The sequence below is a fragment of the Neoarius graeffei genome, chromosome 22 (assembly GCF_027579695.1).
Source record: "Neoarius graeffei isolate fNeoGra1 chromosome 22, fNeoGra1.pri, whole genome shotgun sequence".
Lineage (NCBI taxonomy): Eukaryota > Metazoa > Chordata > Actinopteri > Siluriformes > Ariidae > Neoarius > Neoarius graeffei.
This window is the reverse complement of record NC_083590.1, coordinates 34,115,212-34,121,459: the sequence shown is the minus strand read 5'-3', so window position 1 is coordinate 34,121,459 and position 6,248 is coordinate 34,115,212. Positions and strand designations below refer to the sequence as shown.

At 42.8% G+C, this 6,248-nt stretch overlaps 1 protein-coding gene across 1 annotated transcript in view; it reads left to right on the top strand.

Moving 5' to 3' along the window:
• The first annotated feature begins 2,317 nt into the window (after positions 1–2,317).
• The window catches only part of adnp2b (ADNP homeobox 2b), an 82,068-nt gene continuing 78,137 nt past the window's right edge, over positions 2,318–6,248 (top strand). Inside the window, exon 1 of the mRNA XM_060904755.1 lies at positions 2,318–3,170. The gene's annotated coding sequence lies outside the window, so the exon portion shown is untranslated. The remainder of the gene's footprint in view (positions 3,171–6,248) is intronic.

Below are 6,248 nucleotides of genomic sequence, written 5' to 3'. Positions count from 1 at the left end.
GGGGCGATAGTCATTTAAGCAGGTCACTGTGTTTTTCTTGGGGATGGGCACAATAGTTGTTATTTGAAAGCAGATAGGCACCAAGGCCTGAGTGAGGGAAAGATTAAAGATGTCCGTAAACACATCAGCCATGGTTAGTTTTTTTCTTTTTTAATCAGACATCTAGTTTTAGGTTTGTTTACCTGACATGTTTCGACGTACGTAACTGTCATCTTCCTCAGAGTGTCACCGGATGTTGTTGGTGACGCATCTTATCAGCTGATGTTTCCGAAGGCGTGACCTTCCTGCCTGGTTTGACAGGTCGGTCACGTCTTCTACTGTCTGTTCGTCCCCTGCAAGATGGCACTCCAGGTATGGGAGAGCATGTATGCTCCCTCATCCCAGTTGATGGTCCTTGGGCTTCGCTTTCGGATCTCCATGGCCTCCCTGATCCAGCGCTGATGTTTATTATCTTCTGTGCGGATGACTCTGGCATTCCCCCAGTCCATAATGTGATTTTCTCTTTTGCAGTGATCTGTTATGGCTGACTTGTAATTTTCCTGTTGTGCCTTTTCTTTTATTGTTCGGGTTTGTCTTGTAGCTGTCTCCTTTTCGCACTCTTTCTTATGTTCATTTTTCCTTGTGGTGAAGCTCCTCCCTGTCTCCCCGATGTAGGTTTTATTGCATGATTGGCATGGAATCTCATATATGGTGTTGCATTTGTTTTCCAGATGTATTCTGTCTTTGGGATGAACCAGGATCTGACGGAGTGTTGTGTGTGGTTTGACAGGTGTGTTAATGTTGTGTTTCCTCATTGCTCTTTGAATGCGTTCCGTTATTCCTCTGATGTATGGTAATGTTACTACTCCCCTGTGTTCTCGTTTGTTGCTTTGTTTTTTCTCTTTCTTCTGTGTTTTGTTGTTCTTGACCTGTTCTGCCCCTTTGGATATTGCCCACTGTGGATATTGACATGCCTTCAGCGTGTGTTGTATGTGTTGTTCCTCCTGTTCTTTGTCCTGTGGATCTGTAATTATTGCTGCGCGTTCATGTAATGTTCTAACTACTGATATTTTGTGCATTATGGGGTGTTCGGAAGTCCAGTTTAAATATTGGTCGGTGTGTGTGGGTTTTCTGTGTACTTTTATTTTGATGTCCCCTTCTTCTGTGTGTTGTATTTTTAGGTCCAAAAATGCTGTTGACTGCTCCGTTTCCTCTTCATGTGTGAATTTTATATTACCGGTATTGTCTATGGTGTTGAGATGGTCGGTGAGTTGTTGAGTGTATCCTGTCTTCACTTTTTCCAGTATGTCATCCACGTAACGTTTCCAGAGTGTTGGTCTGTATTCTGCCGGTATTGTAGTGAGTGCTTTCTGCTCCAGGTCTTCCATGAAAAAGCCGCACATGATGGCCGATAGTGGGTCTCCCATGGCAAAACCTTCCTTTTGTCTGTATATTGTATTCCTAAACTGAAAGTATGTGGATGTGGCGATGAATTGAAGGAGCTGAGTGATGTCTTGTACAGTGAGGTTTGTACGTTTCCTGAGCGTCCTGTCTGTTTTTAACCTGTCTTGCACTACCTGTTTGGTGGCTTCCGTGGGTGTTCTGGTGAAAAGAGATATGACGTCGTGTGATATGAAAACTTCGTCTTGCTGCATTTTGATGTTTTTTAGTTCTTCTGCCAGTTGTTTTGAGTTTTTGCAGTGTTGGTCTGTGAGTCCTAGTAATGGTTTAATTATTTCGGTAAGTGCTTTTGATAGGTTGTATGTCACTGAGCCAATGCTGTCTACTATAGGGCGTAATAGTGTTCCTGGTTTGTGTATTTTTGGTGTGCCGTAAATCCTGGGGATGACGTTGGCTGTGGGTACTAGGTGATTGTATGCCTGTTTATCTATTTTATTTTCATTGAGTAGCAGTTTGAGTAGTACTTTGAGTTTCTTTTTCTTATCTTCGGTTGGGTCTTTTCTTAATTTCTCATAGGCGTTGTCACTGAGTAATTCCAGCATCTTTTGTTCATATTCATCAGTGTCCATGATAACTGTTGTTCTGCCTTTGTCTGCTGGGAGGATTGTGATGTCTTTATTTTTTGCTAATATTCTCATGGCTTTGGCTTCCTGTTTGGTGATGTTGCTGGGTGGTGGTTTGGCCGTTTTCAATATGCCAGCTATTGCATTTCTTAGTGCTGCTTTTTGTCCCTGATACTGTATTTTTTCACATGCTAATTCAGTTGCCAGAATGAATTCATCGTGAGGTATATTGTTCGGCGTGACAGCATAGTTGAGTCCTTTTCCTAGTATACTGCGTTCTGCTTGTGAAAGTTTGTACCTGGATATGTTGTGGATCCATTTGTCATTGATGTGTGCGTGCTCCGGTTCCGCCTTCTTTTTCTGTGCGATGAGTCTGTCCAGTTTTCGGATTTGTCGGATTTTTGTCTTGGTGAATTCCTGCTCGTGTATGTCTGCCAAGTGTCCGTGTATTGCTATTTCCATGTCCTTGTTCTGGGAAAACCGGCATTTGAAAGTTTCTGTCTCCCTGTGTAGTTCGCTGTTGATATTTTTGAGTTTGTCAGTATTCAAAGAGCTATGAGGAAACACAACATTAACACATCTGTCAAACCACACACAACACTCCATCAGATCCTGGTTCATCCCAAAGACAGAATACATCCGGAAAACAAATGCAACACCATATATGAGATTCCATGCCAATCATGCAATAAAACTTACATCGGGGAGACAGGGAGGAGTTTCACCACAAGGAAAAATGAACATAAGAAAGAGTGCGAAAAGGAGATAGCTACAAGACAAACCCGAACAATAAAAGAAAAGGCACAACAGGAAAATTACAAGTCAGCCATAACAGATCACTGCAAAAGAGAAAATCACATTATGGACTGGGGGAATGCCAGAGTCATCCGCACAGAAGATAATAAACATCAGCGCTGGATCAGGGAGGCCATGGAGATCCGAAAGCGAAGCCTGAGGACCATCAACCCGGATGAGGGAGCATACATGCTCTCCCATACCTGGAGTGCCATCTTGCAGGGGACGAACAAACAGTAGAAGACGTGACCGACCTGTCAAACCAGGCAGGAAGGTCATGCCTTCGGAAACATCAGCTGATAAGATGTGTCACCAACAACATCCGGTGACACTCTGAGCAAGACGACAGTTACGTACGTCGAAACATGTCAGGTAAACAAACCTAAAACTAGATAACTGATAAAAAAGAAAAAACTAACCATATTTAATATAAGACATAATGAACGTAATCGAGAGAACACATCAGCCAGCTCAGATGAGCAAGCCCTGAGTACTCACCCTGGGATGTTACAGTATCTGGGTCAGCTGCCTTCCGTGGGTTCATCCTCCTTAGAGCTGTTAGCCATAAATAACAAATCTGGTGGAAAGCCTTCCCAGAAGAGTGGAGCTTATTTTAAAAGCAAAGGGTGAGCCAATGTCCATGTTTGTTTGTTTTTCATTTATTTACCCAGAGACTGACAGAGGCAGAGGTTTATCATTCCTTATTTATTAAAAACACATGGTTTTGGAATGGACACATACAGGTGTGATGGTTAGGTGTCCACATATTTCCACAAAGTCCATCCATCCATTATCCGTAACTGCTTATCCTGTGCAGGGTCGCAGGCAAGCTGGATCCTATACCAGCTGACTATGGGCGAGAGGCAGGGTACACCCTGGACAAGTTGCCAGATTATCGCAGGGCTGACACACAGAGATAAACAACCATTCACACCTACGGTCAATTTAGAGCCACCAGTTAACCTAACCTGCATGTCTTTGGACTGTGGGGGAAACCGAAGCACCCAGAGGAAACCCACGCAGACACAGGAAGAACATGCAAACTCCGCACATAAAGGCCCATATCGGCCACTGGGCTTGAACCCAGAACCTTCTTGCTGTGAGGCGACAGTGCTAACCACTACACCACTGTGCCACCCTTCCACAAAGTCCACAATGAATGATCTATCTATCTATCTTATTTTATTTTTCTTGAGTCTATTACTGAACTAGAACAAGAGAGACCGTGCTGTTTAATTTGTTTGCTTGAAAAGTGCCCAGTTATACCATATACCTTTGATTGTATTGAAATAAATGTGCATTCATGCCCTACCAAGCCAACCTATGGTGTCATATTGGTGCTGAAATCCAGGACTGAAGATACCAGTATGCCACCTTTGCAAGGTGATCAAGTCTCTCACCAGCTGACACCAGACAGAACACCATAACATCATCAATGTTTTGAGGCACTGATGAATGAGCAAGCAGGTGGTCTGGAGCTTGCTGTAACCCTCTAACACTCAAGCTATGTCCCACACTACCATCATAGGGATAACACCATGAGATTACCAAAGTCTTTGTGGAGCTCTTGACTATGCAGTTGCTGCACAAGCGTGGCTTGAGAGGCATTGGTAGGTCTGGCTGCGGTCTTAGCTCTCACCCAAATCACAGCCCAGCAGCTGGAAAACTGGACAATAAGAGCTGAAGAAAGCCATCATGCAGGAAGTTTGGTAGGTGCCCTGACAAGCAACAACAGTTCAGTTCTGCTCAGTGCAGTTGGATCCACATTGGCCTACATACAACAGCTCTGACACTTTGACCAATCAGCCATAACATTATGAGCACTGACAGGTGAAGTGACTAACATGGATCATCTCGTTACAATGGCACCTGTCAAGGGGTGAGATATATTAGGCAGCAAGAGAACAGTCAGTTCTTGAAGTTTGTGTGTTGGAAGCAGGAAAAGTGGGCAAATGTAAGGATCTGAGTGACTTTGACATGGGCCAAATTGTGATGGCTAGATGACTGGGTCTGAGCATCTCCAAAATGGCACATCTTGTGGGGTGTTCCCGATATGCAGTGGTTAGTACCTACCAAAAGTGGTCCAAGGAAGGACAACCGATGAAGGCTCATTGATTTACATGGGATATGAAGGCTAGCCCATCTGGTCCAATCCTACAGAAGAGCTACTATAACACAAACTGCTGAAAAAGCTAATGGTATCATCAAGAACTGGTTATGCACACATCAATCATCAAGACCTGGTTACACACACATCACTTTAGGCAGTCTATAAGCTCATCCAATTTGCACTACTGTTTATAATTGCACGAGCCATACCCACAGACTTTTATCTGTTAGGTGCTTATGTCACTTTATTGTTCTGATGTCAATCGTAATAATCTTTACGATTAGTGTGTATTATTTTACGCTTAGTGTCTATTTAATGTTTAATGTTTATTGCTGCATCATGGGTTTGGGACTAATGCAATTTCAGTCTTCTGTATGTCCTGTACACATTGCAGTATTGACAATAAAGTAGACTTTGACTTTGACTTGACTTGACTTTCTGTTTTAGCCAGCATGAACTTTTTCAGCAGTTTGTGTGACAGTAGCTCTTCTGTGGGATTGGACCATACGGGCTAGCCATCACATCTCCAGTCATCTAGGCATCACAATTTGGCCCTTTTCAAAGCCGCTCAGATATTTACGCTTGCCCATTTTTCCTGCTTCCAACACATCAACTTCAAGAAATTACTGTTCTCTTGCTGCCTAATATATCCCACCTCTTGACAGGAACTATTGTAAGAAGATAATCAACATTATTCATTCACGTCTTGGTGTAGGACACAAGAATTCATCCAGCATATAGTGGCAATGAAGCAGTTCATCATTCATCTCCAAGAAGAATGGCAGAGTGGGTCCAGTTTCCCCAACCAGCATTTCTGGATGAAGCCCTTCAGCTACAGTGGTGCTTGAAAGTTTGTGAACCCTTTAGAAGTTTCTATATTTCTGCATAAATATGACCTAAAACATTATCAGATTTTCACACAAGTCCTAAAAGTAGATAAAGAGAACCCAGTTAAACAAATGAGACAAAAATGATCCAATATTACATATCTGTGAGTGACAAAAGTATGTGAATCTCGAGGATTAGCAGTTAATTTGAAGGTGAAATTAGAGTCAGGTGTTTTCAATCAATGGGATGACAATCAGGTGTGAGTGGGCACCCTGTTTTATTTAAAGAACAGGGATCTATCAAAGTCTGATCTTCACAACACATGTTTGTGCAAGTGTATCATGGCACGAACAAAGGAGATTTCTGAGGACCTCAGAAAAAGCGTTGTTGATGCTCATCAGGCTGGAAAAGGTTACAAAACCATCTCTAAAGAGTTTGGACTCCACCAATCCACAGTCAGACAGATTGTGTACAAATGGAGGAAATTCAAGACCACTGTTAACCTCCCCAGA